The 15,049-nt window shown below is 35.5% G+C and overlaps 1 long non-coding RNA gene across 2 annotated transcripts; it reads left to right on the plus strand.

Annotated features, from left to right (window-relative positions):
* Positions 1–818: 818 nt before the first annotated feature.
* LOC136846552 (uncharacterized) lies at positions 819–9,652 on the plus strand. 2 transcript variants are annotated; one of them, XR_010855442.1, is made up of 3 exons: positions 819–922; positions 5,916–7,009; positions 7,583–9,652. It is a non-coding gene; the product is annotated as an uncharacterized lncRNA (long non-coding RNA). The 2 variants fall into 2 exon arrangements; XR_010855441.1 differs by having other exon boundaries at positions 5,916–6,525.
* Positions 9,653–15,049: the final 5,397 nt, after the last annotated feature.

Genomic DNA, 15,049 nt, shown 5'->3' on the forward strand with positions numbered 1-15,049 from the left:
ATTTCTACTTCGTGCTCAGTTTCATCTTTTGTTGTTTTTTCTTTGTGGGAACTAAGATGAATTTGACTCATTCGCACAGTCAGGTCTTGGGAAAAGTTGTAACTAATCTTTTTTAGTTTTCTGTAAAAGGAAACTATTGAGATGGCTTTGTCTGTCCTTCCACACATTTTTTGTTCGCCCTCAAATCTTAAAGACTACTGAGGCTAGATTGCTGCACATTGTTATGTCGATCATCCACCCTCCAATCGTCAAACATATCAAATTGCAGCGCTCTAGCCTAAGTAGTTTTTATTTTATTTAAGGTTAAGGCTAGCTAGCCGCCGACGCATCCTCACTTGACTGCATCTTGGGGAGCAACTGAGCGCTACCCGGTCGTGGCTGAGAGTTTCATACTGCAGCACATCAAGTGTTTCATACAGCATTATACGCTGTACAGAAAACTCGTTTGCGCTGAAGAAACTTCGTAGCATATTTTACTTGTTTTTCTATTCTTTTGGTTAAAAGCTCTCATATCCTATAACCCAAGTGAGAACGCTTCCACATTCTAATATACAGATGAGAACGCTCCCACCTTCCATAGCTTTCGAAAGACTGATGGCTGAGGGATGATGGAAGGCCAACAATTTTGTTCAGGAAGAAAATCTTACTTCTAAAATCTTGGGAATAGCAAGTATTTCTCAAAGATGCGGTAATTTTGAAAGCAGATAATTATGATCTTGCTTTCGTATTAATGACTGAAAAATACAAAATCCAGATGGCGCTGCTTTCCTCACAATGACCTTAAAAAGAGGAGGCATTAGAAAGGTGCTTGATTTCGTAATGCTTGCATCCTTGTTGCCTTAGGATGATTGGATGCTTTTTACACTTTTTGTTGACTGTTTTCATCGAATCTTCACCTAAAAATATTCATGAAAACGATAAGGTTGGTTAATTCAGTGAAAGTTTATTTTGTATGGTATGTGCTTAATGTTGTGTCGAGTTCTGATGGCACCTCTGTTGCTTTGGTTCAATGAGGTTTTTACGAATGTATTTGGTATGCATTTGTAATGCTATTGTATTTGATATAAGGTTTAATTTTTTTTAACTGTTTCGTTACTTAATAATATTTCATTGGCCCTTTTAATCAATCCTCAGTCGTCATGACCGTTTTATACAGGGATTTGGCAAATGAAGGAAACTTGCGTAAGCGCTTTTATCAGTTTTGCTGAGTGGCAAAAATATTACCTTAAACAATTATCGCAATTTGAACTTGAAATTAATATTTTCCTGTGCTTTTGTGTGTGCTTTGAACGATTTTGACGTTAGTTTCATTCGCAAATAACTTAACCAATCTCACCTAACTTCACCTAGCCTAATAAGGTACCCGGTCCTTCTTCCTGGTGCATGATATTAGTTCGAATTAAACTTGCCTTAATTTGAATGAGAACTATCAATGGGATTAAGGTCCCTGTATTTCACACGTCTGTGTTTTCCCCCACCCTGCTTTCCCACTGTGGTCCCCGGAATTGCAGGATATAAGTTTGGGGTCCACGATCTCCAAAAGTACTCATTTTCGAACGAAACGAATATCAGAAACGTTCAAAACACACATCACAGCATAGCAAAATTATATTTTCAAGTCCAAAATTTAGTAAAGCTTTGAAGTTAAATTATAGCATAATAATAGATTTTTATACTTAACGTATACAATATTGAGACTCGTGTAACGTCGGAGGTAACAATCTAGCTATTAGGGTCATAAACATTTATATGTTTGAAAGTTACCTGCATATGCTTTTATATATTAAATTGTAACTTCAGTAGGCACCTACCAGATTGCTATTCGTGTCGTCCGAACAGCGCCGCCATCATAGGGTACATGAAGCAAATGACTGTTTTTTTTCAAAACCTCCCATTTAACATATGTACGGGAAGCTTCCATTTAGTAAAGTGTTTAAGCTGCCTTACGGACTTTTTACCAGCTGAAAGTTAAATGTGCATGGGTTCCTTTTATAGACTGAAAACGGCCAAAGAAACTTATGTACAGTTCGTAAAATCTTTACTATAATACAAGCCTCATCCTCATGAATGCCGTGTTAAGTACCAGCCCGTGGGTATGAACGTAGAAACATTAATATAGACGGTATCTCTGTAATAATGAATATGCGATAGTTATGATTTTCGTTATATAGTCTATAAATATACATATAAGGAGACTTGAGAACAAAGCAAAATAACTGCAATGTCGAGAACTGGTATTAAAATAACAGCAAGTATTCGCAGGTGTTTGTAGATGAGCTAGCATAAGTCATTTTTTTATCAGAAATCTATGACCAAATAGTATAAGTATAAGTGCATGAACCTGACATCTAACTAATATTGCATACAAAAGCGTAATAGGTTTATGATGCTCGGGCTGGTGTCAAAATTCAAGTATTTAATTAGTAAGAAAGCTTTTGCCTGTGAGCGCTGTATGTTCTCGATTAACTCAAACCTCCCTTTCACTGATTAAGCGCTTTTTTCTTGTGTTTGACATGAATAGTAATGGTTTCGGGTTCAGTGGTATAATTTTATTTTTAAATAGTTGCATGCATCATCTGGTCAACCTGAATAGTTTCAAGATAACAATCTACACTGCAGCATGGTTGGTTCCTCATAGTTATGATAAGACTCCAGTTCTTGATATGATGGTAACTTTATCATTTTGGGTCTCTGACTTCGGAATTAGCCAATAAGAAATCGTGAATGATGTTTATGTCAGTTTTTTTCCCGGTATTAAACTCTTCCAGACATTGGTATCAATGGAACTTAGTATAATTGCTTACTTAAACAAGGTATTAGTTGAATTTGGTGTAGTGTATCAGTAACCATAACTACTACATCGATCATTTACAGTGAATGAAGGTACAGAAGGAAGGGTCAGAATGGGTCATGAGATAAGGGGTAGGAATGATTAGATAAGGGCAATGAAAGACGCCCCTAGGAATGACCTCTTAATCAGGCTAGGAATGATGTTTTGATAAGGCTGGGAATGATGTTTTGACAAGGCTGGGAATGATGTTTTGACAAGGCTAGGAATGATGTTTTGACAAGGCTAGGAATGATGTTTTGACAAGGCTAGGAATGATGTTTTGACAAGGAAAGGAACGATGTTTTGACAAGGAAAGGAACGATGTTTTGACAAGGAAAGGAACGATGTTTTGACAAGGAAAGGAACGATGTTTTGACAAGGAAAGGAACGATGTTTTGACAAGGCTAGGAACGATGTTTTGACAAGGCTAGGAGTGATCTTTTGATAAGGCTAGGAGTGATCTTTTGATAAGGCTAGGAGTGATCTTTTGACAAGGCTAGGAATGATGTTTTGACAAGGCTAGGAATGATGTTTTGACAAGGCTAGGAATGATGTTTTGACATGGCTTTTGACAAGGTTAGGAATGATATTTTGACAAGTTAGGAATGATGTTTTGGCAAGGGTAGGAATGATGTTTTGGCAAGGGTAGGAATGATGTTTTGGCAAGGGTAGGAATGTTGTTTTGGCAAGGCTAGACTGATGTTTTGGCAAGGCTAGAACTGATGTTTTGGCGAGGCTAGAACTGATGTTTTGGCAAAGCTAGACATGAGTTTTTGACAAGGCTAGGAATAATCTAGGAATGTTGTTTTGACTAGGCTAGGAATGAATGTTTTGACTAGGCTAGGAATGAATGTTTTGGCAAGGCTAGGAATGAATGTTTTGGCAAGGCTAGGAATGAATGTTTTGGCAAGGCTAGGAATAAGCTTTTTGCAAGGCTACGGATGAGCTTTTGACAAGGCTAGGAATGATCTTTTGACAAGGCTAGGAATGATCTTTTGACAAGGCTAGGAATGACCTTTGAGTAAGGCTAGGAATGATCTTTTGACAAGGCTAGGAATGATCTTTTGACAAGGCTAGGAATGATCTTTTGACAAGGCTAGGAATGTTGTTTTAACATGGCTAGGATAGGAATGATGTTTTGACAAGGCTAGGCATGATGTTTTAACATGGTTAGGATAGGAATGATGTTTTGAAAAAGGCTAGGAAAGATGTCTGACAAGGCTAGGAATGATGTTTTGACACGGCTAGGAATGATGTTTTAACATGGTTAGGATAGGAATGATGTTTTGATAAAGGCTAGGAAAGATGTTTTGACAAGGCTAGGAATGATATTTTGACAAGCTACGATTGTGCTTATGATAAGGCTAAGAATGGTCATGACGTAAGTTCTAAGAACGATCATGAAATAAGGGCCAAGAACAATTATAAGATAATTAATAGGAACGATTATAACAATAAGCATCCAGCAACTAAAAGGCCAAGTTCTCATTTGTCTATTTTAGTTCAAATTATAACGTTGGTTTGTATAGCAATGTATATATAACTGAGGCAATTCCTTAAAACCATCCATCATGTCTAACAATAATGGAAGACCACATAGGGGAATTAGGGTTATTTGCTGGGGAATACAAAGATTAGTGAAAAGCAGGGATGCATCCTAGTCAAACCTAGGGCACTAGGTTCTTCCTGACTATAGGTATTATCCTATCACTACCCTAACCTAGGATAACATAAACTAAGGAGAAATCTCATTTCCCTTACCATTATGTCCACCTTTGTGTTTCTTCTAATAGACCCTGATTTCCAGACCATGATTGAGTTGTACATAAGATACAGTAAAAATGGCGCTGTTAATGTTCATTTTAGTCAGTTTTTAAGTTTTCTGTAAGAAAATCACTGTAAATCTACTACCAGATTGCAATTGTTCTATACTGTCTGCTGCCTTAAACTTAAGGTGGTCAGGAGTCGCTCTAGGTCTTCAGCAGCTGTTATAATTTTGCCGTTATGATCTGTATAGTGGCTGTTACCTAGTACATTCAGCATTTTTTAAAATTTGCAAATAAAACTTTCTAATGAGTTAGTGCATTTTTATCACAAGGAAATACCCTATCAAAAATGGTATATTAAGGTAAGCCCTAAGAGAGTATGTGTGTGTAGACTCTGGGAAATGGTATACTTTTTTCAGAAAAGTCAAAATACAGTGCACAGACTGTTTGAAAATTACTTGCAAATGAATAGGTATTTGACTGAAACCAGTTACTAGGATAAATATTAAGTTAAGGCCTACTTAATTGGAAAATCTATTGTGCTGGCTGCATAACCCTACAAACAACCCAAAAAAATTTTATTTCCAGCTAAGGTAGCAATGTGAATTAAGAGAGAAGTTCATGGAAAGTACCCATCACTAACATAATTGTTGCCATAGTCCTGAATGATATACCGGGTGAAAACATTTGCTAAGATTGTATAACGTAATTACAGAATGATGATAATTCTAAGGAACTTAGGCATTGACTCTTCAATATTTGGAAGTTTATTCATCCCCCCAGTTTAGGAAGAAAGCTGTTTCACTTAGGCTTTGTTACCGTGAGAGATAAAATTTCCTTTTACTACCTTAGGGGAATTGTAGTTAAAATAAAAATCATGGCTCTTGTAAATTGCATGTGGATTGTCACATTCATTCGGATTCGGAGTGACACTTTAAAATAGAAAGTTTTAGGGTCAGGTGCTTAGATATTTGGGCATTAGTACACCTTAGATTTTGTAATGTTAAATATCTTTTCATTAACCGTTGCCCTGTAACCAGTATTTTTTCTAGAACCATTTTCTTAAGTTCTGGGGATCTTACTAGTCTTTTTTTCTTCATGGACAATGATAATTTGCACATTTTTCCTGAAAAACAGGACTTAAACAAAATTAACGGTTCTCATGTGTCAGTTATGTGTCCCACTTCACACAGGAAAATAACCTACAAGTGTTATGAGAGGTTATTCCAAAAGCATTTTGTGCATGGATCAAATCAATTATGATAATTGTAGTATAAAGGTTTTTAGAGCTTTTGGAGTATAAATGGTCTTTTTTCCAGATGTGAATGCCTGCTTATCATAAAACATCCTAAGACGAAAGAAAGAGTGCTGAGAACATCGAAATGGAAAACCAAGTTGCACTGGACAAAGTGGAAGAAGTGGCTACTACTTGACCTTGATGAGAGGACAAAATGAAGTGTACACGTTATAAACATTAGTCAGGGCGGTGACTGAAGGACTTGCCATCATTTCAGAGAAGTCAAAATGTTCTAGTTCAGAGTTTCATGTTCAGAGTTGAGATCTAAGTATTAGTCATTTAGGAAAATATAGAAGAAATTCTTTTTCGAGGGTATCTTATTTTTAACTTAGTGTGGAATATTATTTATCTGGATCACAACTTTCAGGTTTATAATTAACTGTAAGAAGTCATTAGTGTAGAGACGTTTTCAAAGGTAAAATTGTTCCATCTGAAGAGGAGTCTGATGAAGAAGATGGTTAGATATATTATAAGAATAATATATGTGTCTAAAACAGTCCGAGGTCCTAATTACATGGGAAAACTTCACAGCAACTAGTCATCGGTGGCTAATGGTCTGAAAAGACCATTTGAGCCTTAATTCTGATAAAGGGAGACAATGGCAAATGAAAGGCTGGATAGGAGTGACACAGGTCAGTCACAGGAGTTTCACTTTAAACTCAACTACCTTAGTTACAAATTCAGTTGTCTGCAGCTTTCCTGATATGGCTAATATTAACCTTGTTGAATAGGTACAATGTTGCTTAAAATTCACTGCGTTCTCAGTACATTTCGGTAATTAGTTGTATAGTCTTGTATTTCACGCATCCCAAATTTTAAGTTTGAAATCTTAGTTTTTCAAAATGACAAATGGATCCATGTTTGGATGCTATAGGGGTAGTCTAGCTAGTTTTGTTACCTGAGTAGGTAGATTTTAGCTCATTTTTTCATTCAGTTTGGTAGCATAAACATTTTAGTAAACTGAATAGCTTTCATATGTACTCGTAACTGAACGTAGCCAGAGTGGAAAAATGTTAATTATAATTACAGCTGAATTACTGCTAAAAGTTAAGGATGTTTAAGATTTTGCCATATTTCAAGTACTTCAGTGTGAAGAAACATTTGAACAGGCAACAGGTATGAAAATTGTCATAAGAGCAATTCATATTTCAGATGTGTTAAATTAAGATGAATCTAAAAGGATTATGTATAGGTTTCTCATAACATTTTGGGAGTAGGTGCACAGTAGTTCGAAATCAATTTAAATTTTATATTGTAGATGTTTGGTTATCACCTGAAATGGTCAGAATTATCTTAAATGCTGGCCAGTGTCTAAAGAATAGTGTTAATTCTGAGTTTTGAAATCTTAGTATATACAAGCATGTTGAAAGCAGCTCTTCACTTAGCAAATTCAGTTTGACCTTAAAATTTCCATCCTTTGTCAATGAAATTACTCGATCCCTTTGTGCTAAAGTTTTGTCAAAATTAAGGCATGAAACACTATAAGTATTGGAAATGCATACAATTATTAAAATTCTTATGCTAGTTTGCATATCATAGTATGCCATACTTGGCTTGTGTTAAAGCAAGTTTCCAGTTAGGGATGTAAATTTTTGTACATGAATTAGTACGAGCTTCATTTGATAGTGAAGTATTATAAAATAATATACCGCTTTCAACAAGGAAGCTAACTCCTAGATTCTTTTCCAGGTTAAACTTGGCTGCAAACTACATCTGGATGAATGTGTAACAATATTGTGGTCACCTTCAGTAAGACTATCAATTTGAGGAAAGTTAATCCATCAAGTGGAACGTTAACTCAGCTGTTTCAAGGACAGGAGTTCATGCACAACAGGACTTTGTATGTAGGGAAGGTTGATTCTGAACATTGTGTAGATGTATTCATGATGAGGCTCCAGTTATGATATCATTATGTTGATATAGTTGAACGTAACATTATGGAGTTCTCTTATTGGCTTAATTTTGCTTAAATTCACCAATTTTTAAATTTTATTTTTGTAGGTTGATATAATATCATTATGTTAATACAGTTGAACGTAACATTGTGGAGTTCTCTTATTGACTTAATTTTGCTTAAATTCACCAATTTTTATTTTTTTTTTTTTTTTTGTAGGTTGAGGACATTAAGATCATATTGATGGTATCACTTTTTATAAACAAATCTAATAGTTTTCTTCCCATTAGAGAGTCTCAGATTTAATTTCATATTTAAAATTCACAACTTTATTTGCATCTTTGAAATCACCATTTAGTTTACCTTTGTAATTTGTATTCTTAGGCCATTCTGTATTTACTTAGTCTCGTCACTAAATCTCACTCTCATCAATTAACTGGCATAAAAAGATACTTTTCCCAGACATGTGTATTTTCAAGAGTTATATAATTGTTGGCAATTATGATACTGGTGAAAAAACGCTTTCATTCATATATTTTTCTGTCGCATGCTTGTTAATCTTTAGTTTTTTACCACTGTTTATAAGTTGTCATTTGATATTAATTTGGCTAGTCATTGTTTTTATTAAGGTCATCTAAAGTTTGTAATATCAAGACAGTTTCAGATCCTGAGCTAATTACACTGTCATGGTTGTATATTCTTGTAACCAAGTGGAGCTGTCGTCATAGTAGTAATGTGAATATAGATCCAGATCTGAAAAGTTGGATTGCTTATAGTGCTAGGTTCCTTGGCCAGAGTTTTGCCTCAACTTTTGAATCTGTTCAAGGTTCTGTTTTTGAATCTGATTTTTCCCTTAAGGACATTCCTGTTCTTCACACGCTGTTAGTCATTAGCCTATACCATCAATTATGGTAAGTGCATTTTAGGAAATTAAAGGACTTTGATGATTGCTATGCTTTTCTTGAGCTTCTTGCGATAGTTTCGTCAGTATAATCTCGTCTGACTTTCACGATGCTAAAGTGTCCTGCTTGTTGTTGATGGATAATTTGGAGGCTTGTTAAGGATATTCAGTGCTTTGTTGAATCTTCATTCTTGGATTATGTTATCTGACTGGTGTTGAATCTTCATTCTTGGATTATGTTATCTGACTGGTTTAATGTATGGTATTTTAAGGATTTCAAGATGGTACGAAATCTGCAGGTTACTTTTCGCAGTTTATGGATAGACTCAGTACATATCACTGAGATGGCTGATTTAACTTGGAACAAGTTGAAATTGTCTTAAGATTGTCTTGCTTGATTTGGACGAGTGTTCTGTCCGTCAAATCATTCTCTTAGAAGAAAATTCGTTGGGGTCTGTTGAAAAGACTAAGCAATCTGTTTTCACGGTTGCTGCAGAAAGCTCAGGGCTTATTGGTGGTTATTGTTAAGTGATCTAGGTGATGACTAAATGTAGCTTTGTCATGTAAGAAAGTTTTCAGCAACATTCTGATAGTCTGCAGTTTTACAGTTACAATTCCACGACAGTCCTTTGATATGTCTTTGAATACTTCCCATTGTTCTTCTAACAGTATGAAGAGCTTGTATGATGCACAAATGTACAGCATCATGAACGGAGTTTGCTTTCTGACTTAACATTTTATTATTCATTTTTCTGACGCTGTCCTACTAGTTTCATACGTAGAAAGGAATATACATAATGTACATGTCTAACTCTCATCACTGAGTAATTATTTCAACAATATACGGCTGAGTGGTTTATATAGGGATTAGTTCTTCGTTGGAGGGGTGGATAGAGCTGTCGCCTGGCACGCTGTTGGCCCAGCGTTCGACTCTCCTACCGGCTAATGAAGAATTAGAGGAATTTATTTCTGGTGATAGAAATTCATTTCTCCTCATACTGTGGTTCGGATCCCACAATAAGCTGTAGGACCCGTTGCTAGGTAACCAGCCGATTCTTAGCCACGTAAAATAAATCTAATCCTTCGGGCCAGCCCTAGGAGAGCTGTTAATCAGCCCAGTGGTCTGGTTAAACTAAGATATACTTAACTTTCAACAATATACGGCTGGGAGGTTTATATAGGGATTACTGTTATTTAATAGTAGCCAACAACTATCATTCCTATCACTATCACAGTTAAGTTTCCTGTTAAGACCATAATGGTGTTGTCCCGAGTTAATTTCTGAGGATCTCTCGTTCAAGCAAAAATAGATTACCATTGTCTTTCATTTTGGCTCTTGAAATTACCTGTGAGCATTTACATAAGCTGACCCTTTACAGTAAGACAGTTTTTAAAAAATCCCGTGCTTAATCTCGTCTTCACTTGCCCCCATTGTTTTGTAAGTGTGTTTTGGGGGGGTTCTTTGTATTACAATTAGTCTTTTGTTAGAATTCTGAAAAATATCAGCTATTCAAACAGACGAGATTTTTAATGTTATACAGTACTGATTTGAGTCCGGGGGTTGTTCGTAAGCAAATGGCTTCATGCTGCTTATGTTTCTTACATATCGTCCGTATTGTTTTGACTCTAAAGCTTTAAGATTAAGAAGCAAGATATCAATGAAGAGATTATGCAAATACTGAAAACAGGCAGCATAGTGTACCAGTGTCATGAAGCATAATTTATGTAAAGTGGGTTTTTATTGCCAAAGGTTGCGTTTTGATGAGTTTATATTAGGTGATTTTAGAATAAGTTTGTGGCATTTGAAGAACTTCTGCAATTTTGCGTTGTCATGTAGCCCTGCCGCATTTTTAAAATTTCTCTTGAAACGTAATGAAACGTCGAGATTGAAGACTTGAAACATTTTACCTTGCTATAGTTAAACATAATGAAACGAATGAAACGTCGAGGTTGAAAACTTGAAACATTTTACTTTATAGTTATATTTGTGATACTTTCAGATTGCTGTTTCCACTTTCGTTTGTTTATTTACTTAAAGGACAAAACTTGAGTAATAACGTAACTATTATTTGCCGTTGTATTTTGAATCCTGTTAAATATAAATATTGTAATATCATCCCCTTTTGAATCTGGTATCTGTTAAGTCAGTAACATATCCCCCGCCCACCCCTTTTTTTTTTTTTAGTAAGGACAGTTTTTCAGAAAAAAAAATGAATGCTACAGTCCCTCGTGTGCTTTAAGTTTGCTTAAGAATTAGTATATATCATCTTGACCACTCTCTCTCTCTCTCTCTCTCTCTCTCTCCAAATTTTTCATCTTGACCACTTCTCTCTCTCTCTCTCTCTCTCTCTCTCCGCGCTTTTTGGTCTTACAATTACTTTTTTTGTTTGTTTGGATTTTGTTGAACGAGCTTCATTACAGAGTATCCTGTAGGTTAATGAAAGTTCAGTTAAGGACAGGGAACAGAGGTTATGGAGTATAGACTAAATTGTAGATTATGGACAAAGGTGAATGAATGGGTTACTAGAATATTTGTGATTGAAAGTAAAGCTATCAAGTGAAATACAGGCAGCTGGCCTCCGTAGGGGGGTTAGCGCCGCCAGTGCAACTCATGCGGTGAACTGCAGGCAAAATTAAAGGTTCTTCGCAGCGTCTCTTCGGCCCCTAGCTGCAACTCCGTTCCGTTTACTGTACCTCCTTTCATATTCTCGTTCTTCCATCTTACCTTCCACCCTCTCCTAGCAAATGAGTCATAGTGCAACTGCGAGGTTTTCTTCCTGTTACACCTTTTAAACCTTTTACTGTCAATTTCCGTCTCAGCGCTGAATGGCCTCATAGGTCCCAGTGCTTGGCCTTTGGCCTACTATATATCAATTCAGTTCAATTCAACTAACAGTATTATGATAATGATTACCTCATAAACCTAAGCGTAACAAACTGATGCACAAACAATTAACGTTGTATCACCACTTTTCACTCAATCACTCACTCACTCCCTTATTATTTTGGGATGTCAGGTCCCATTTGGACCCATTGCTGCTTCTGTCAGTTCCCCAAGACCTGTTGCGAGTTGAATCGAGGGTCACTAGAGCATTTGATTTCGGCGGACCATAAAATAATATAAAATACAGGTAGCTGGCAGCTCTTAAACTATGGAATAGTCATGCAAGACAGTTCTATTTTGGTTATAGAGGTGAAACATAGCATCTTGAGATTTTACCTCCTTTCAGTAAAGTACGGTTACATAATACAGACTAGATATTTATTAGTTTGAAGGTTCGGAAAGGTTAATTATCAAGAAAATTTCGATAAGTGAAGAGTTCGATAAAGATAATTTTAGCAGCTGATTATGGACAAGTTTGATGCAGTGAAAGGTATAATTGGGTAGTAATTGGATTGAAATTATCAGGAAAATCTTAGATTAACCTTTATATGATTGATGTGGAAGCTGTTGGTGGCTGCATGAATGGTGAATATAAGGATGCGTATAACTGTGTGGATCATCCAGATATGTGAAGATAATATACAATATCAGATTTTGAGGTTATATGGAATGTTTAAAACTGGGAAGGTTGCAGAGCTCTTGTATGTAATGTCATGTACCAACTTTAATTTCTGAGCCACCTCTCTCTCTTCTCTCTCTCTCTCTCTCTCTCTCTCAGGGCTACATGACCACACGTGTAAACTTAGCTAATTTAGATTTTGCAGAAGTTCTTTTCCTTTTGATGCATACTTCCAATTTCAGATATTCCTTTCCCTCTCCTTGTTCCTACCCTCTCCTAAACTGGAAATGTTAATAATTAAAAACAAAATTGGACTGACTAAGTCTCCCCGCCCCCTCCCTCATCTAGCATCAGCATTTGCCACTTAATTCCTCGCCATCAAAGGGCCAAAGGGTCCATGAAGTAGTCCTTGTTTTTACCTGGAGGAACCACTTGTCCATTTAAGCTTTATGTAAATTTCCTATGTACAGAACTATTTCATTCTCCTGTTAGTGTAATGGGAGCAGTGGCCTAAAGTGTTTGTAAACTTGAATATACTATACTGTCAAAATGTTAATATGCTGCCTTGTTAAGCATTTTTGGATTTCAATCCACTAAACTTTTCCAGCAGTCTTGTCAGAGTAGGTTTTATCCCGACAGCCAAAGTCATGGGCAATGATTGTCTTGTCATGCCTTGGGTTGCTTGAAAAGCCTCAAATTTCAATTATTTGTTGATTTATCAGAAGTTTTGAATCTGGAAAGAACGTTTAAAAATCTAGTAATTTTAAAGTTCATAATTATCTTTAAATTGTAGAAGATTGCGATGTCTGATGTACAGGTTTTAGTATGATTGTTTTCAATGACAACAAATAACAGAGTTTGTCATGAACTGTGTAATGTAAGTAGTGCACTTGTTGTATAAAGTAAAATGACTGTGATGTGATTTAAACAACTCAAGAATGTGTATAAAATTTTTGAAGTCAATGTGAAATCAGTGAAAGCTTGGTGCTGAAATTTAGTGAAAATTGAGTTCAATATTAGAGGTTAATGATTAAATAATTTGTAATAATTAATTTTATAATTGTAAAGTAATATATAATAATTTCTTATGATTTGTAAATGATTTTGTAAATATAGAGTAATTTGATGAGGGGGTCGTTCTGAAGTCTTGCATTTCAGTGCTGTCTTTTACACTGAGATACCTGGGCTCTCTGGAAAGGAGTTCAGCGGGGTTCGTAAATGTCCACTTTGTCTCTCTCTGGTTTCTGCCGTTTGTGTCCTTGACATAAAGGAGGGATAAAGAACTGCAATAATCACCTTTAGACGAACTGTGTAATAAATTTTTGAATATCTTGTTGGTATGGAAGATTTCAGGGGAGTGTGTGTGTGTGTGTGTGTGTGTTTAACTGATATGGATGTTTTCCTGGTTAGAGGGTTCTTGTTGGTGGTACAAAGGCTGTAAGGTATGCCTGTGTGCGCGTTTGTCTTTCACGCGTGTTTGAAAGGATGTGAAAGTCATCTTGGTTTGAAAAAAGTTCGTAAATCTCGGGTCGTTGGTCTGAAAACTGTCCAACAGTAAAATAAATATACAGTAATACGCACACTTGTCGTGCTGTAAGAATGAATTAAAATCCCGTTGTATCTTGGAAATATACTGAAAACATTAAAGTACATTACAGTGTCAAGACCAATTGGTCTTTTCAGGCAATTGCAGAATAAGGCAATAAAAGAAGTAAAGTTTCAAATCCGCGTCATGTGATTACAGGATAATACGACAAAAGAAGGTAAGTTACAAATGATAGTTTTTCTCTCTCAACATTTGTAGCTTTATTTTTTTATTGTATTCTGTAATCACCTGAAGAGGATTTGAAACTTTACTACTTTTATTGTATTATTCTGCAGTCACTTGAAGAAGAGGCCAGTTGGTCTTGACGCTAGTGTATTTCAGCGTTTTTAGTATATTTCTAAAATACAAGAAATTTTAATTTTTTTCTGTCTAACGGTGTTTTAAAAATGTCATGGTTTGTGGTATACAAATGTTCTTTTTCATTTATTAAGGGAAAGAGTTCCCATTTCTTTTTTGGTTTTGGTTTAAACTTTGTGGAAGATTTACTCGAGGTAGGCTCGTGGTGCATTTGCCCACATTAAATATATTGCCTTGGAATACTGATGTGCAGGAATAGACCTAATACAGTACTTTGGAATTTAAATATCGGCTCTTGTGAAAATATCAGTACTGTAAATGTTAATCATATCTGCTTTGGGTATGCCTTGATGTTCTTCTGTAATAAATCATATTCCCCATTGGTTTTTCTTTATTCACTTAACTAGGCAGGATGAAATTGGAATATTGTAAAAAAAAAACAGGCTTTGTGAAGTTTAAATATTGCACATTTTCTCAAAAGTACATAATATATTGGCTATATTTAAACATATGCTTAATGTATAGTAATAATTAAGTCAAGATTCACTTAATTTGACATCAGCTCTGGTCTGCTTGTGGATGAAGCCCCACCAATTTTAGGACTTGCTTGTTCATAATATTTATGACAGTATCAATTTGTACATTCAGCACGTTTGTGCAGCATAAAAGCATTAACATCTATCATACACATTTTGCGTAATTTAAATAACCTCTGTAGTATCTGATTTAAGAATATGCATCGACTAGGACAGTCGATTACTAGAGAAGTAGAAGATTGCCAAAGTTGGGTATAAATGTATATGTATAAATTCATATGTAAAAGATTGATATTTTTAAGGAAATTATGCAAAAGTTCATGGGCATCTTGAAAACTAGAAAATGTGTCGTAATGTGAAACACAAAATCTTGGATAAAATTTGAAAGGTAATATTAAGTAATTTAACGTTAGGTTTTC

The sequence above is a fragment of the Macrobrachium rosenbergii genome, chromosome 15 (assembly GCF_040412425.1).
Source record: "Macrobrachium rosenbergii isolate ZJJX-2024 chromosome 15, ASM4041242v1, whole genome shotgun sequence".
Classification (NCBI taxonomy): Eukaryota; Metazoa; Arthropoda; class Malacostraca; order Decapoda; family Palaemonidae; genus Macrobrachium; species Macrobrachium rosenbergii.